Here is a 2,060-nt window from a genome sequence, read left to right on the forward strand (position 1 = left end):
CCCTTGCCGTGGGTTGGGTGTATTCCTCTTCCTTGTAATTTGATTTTGATGGTTGAGGGTCCGTTCCAACCTCCTTGTCAAATCTCAACATGATTTCCTTGGCAGTTTCAAATTCTTCCTTCGAATTTGCAATGGTTGAACTAGGGAGTTCGCCTTGGTCTCGAAACTGTCCTACGAACTCCGCGATCTGCCCAATTTGCATTTCCAAGTGGTCCAACCTTTTGTCTTGATTTTGGCCCTCCTTGACTTGATTTTGTGAGCCCTGCACCAAACAAATTAATTCATTAAGCTTTTGATTATAATCTATTGACGAACTTAAATTTGGTTGGGCATATTGAATATGAGGTTGTGGTGGCTGCATAGGCGTTGAATAGAACTCCTCATATGGCTGCCAATATCCTTCTTCTTGAACATGTTGAGGTTCCCACCACATAGAGTTTGAATGATCACTCCAATCTGAACTGTAAGTATTGGAAAACACGTTATTCCTTGATTGAAGATCAAATATATCAACGCTTTGCATTTGAGACCTTTCCATGAGCTGTGACAAAAGAGAAGCATTATCAAGTGCCATATTGTGCTTCTCTAGTACTTGAATTCAACAAACAAAACACAAATAAAAAACTAAAAACTGAAATACATAACAGAAACTAAAACTAAAACTAATAAGAAAACGAAAATAACAATCCAAAGGATTAGCAAAGTTGCTAATCCCCGGCAACGGCGCCAAAATTTGATGCGAGATTTATACGCGCATAAATTAAACCCTCTTTTTATCGATTGTAGTAAGTATGTAAGTAGGGATCGTTCTTAACCGGGGATTAGGAGGGATTGTTAATCCCTTGGATTTGACTCAAAAACGTAAAATAACAATATGAAACACTATACAAGACTCAAAGAATGCAAAACTAAACATTAAAACACTAAAACAAACCAAAAGACTCAAACATCACCCAAAACACTCAAAACTGCCTTAAAATCACTTTCTGGGCAGTTTTGAGCACTTTGATGAATTTGGACGAATTTGTGAAATAAATTGAATCAAAACACTTAAAAACACAAACTAAATGTATTTCTAACTAATCTAACACTTTAAAACACTAAGACAAACCAAAAGACTCAAACATCACCCAAAACACTCAAAACTGCCTTAAAATCACTTTCTGGGCAGTTTTGAGCACTTTGATGAATTTGGACGAATTTGTGAAATAAATTGAATCAAAACACTTTAAAACATAAACTAAATGTATTTCTAACTAATCTAACACTTTAAAATAAATGGGGGATTGGTTTTGACGAAATTAAATAAAATGAACAGATTGTAAATAAAAACAGAAAGTAAAGATGAATGTGATGGAATTGAATGGATGGGAACCTAGCTAAGGGGTTCATCTCCATACATGTTACACTTGCATAATAAAATGATTTCCAATTGCATTTCAATAAACCATGAATTCTCAACACCCCAAGTTAACCGTGATGCACTAATTAACCTTCAAATCTTCCTAACGTTATTGAATTGGATGATGCATGCGACAATTCAAAACATTCCCCGCAAGTCCTCAACATGAATGCATAGAAGAGATACAAGCAAGAATCATTAAGCTCTATGAAAATTATAAGTGTTGACGAGGCATTCGTTACTATGGATTGCATGAAACTTATGCCAAGAATTCGTTTAACGCGATTGTTTATAAGCAACCTCCACTACTTGTGAATATAAGTTCGTAACTATTAGGTGAAACTCACTTATATTCTAGCGTCATATTCATGCATGAAAATTAAGTGTGCACTCTCAATAAACATACATAAATAAGTTATCAATCAAACAGTTAAACAAATTGAATCCACAACTTATGAAACGCAATTAGAAGTAATCAAATCAAAATGCAAGCATAAATATATATTTCGAATCACCCCCTAGGTAAAGGGGGTTTAGTTCCTCATGATTACAAAACAAAGAGAATTGAATTTAAACATTGAAATCAAAGAAACACCTAAACATTCCAACAACTCAAACTTGAATTGTATGAACGTTTAGGCACTCTTCTCTTTCTCTT

The sequence above is a fragment of the Pyrus communis genome, chromosome 4, assembly GCF_963583255.1.
Source record: "Pyrus communis chromosome 4, drPyrComm1.1, whole genome shotgun sequence".
Classification (NCBI taxonomy): Eukaryota; Viridiplantae; Streptophyta; class Magnoliopsida; order Rosales; family Rosaceae; genus Pyrus; species Pyrus communis.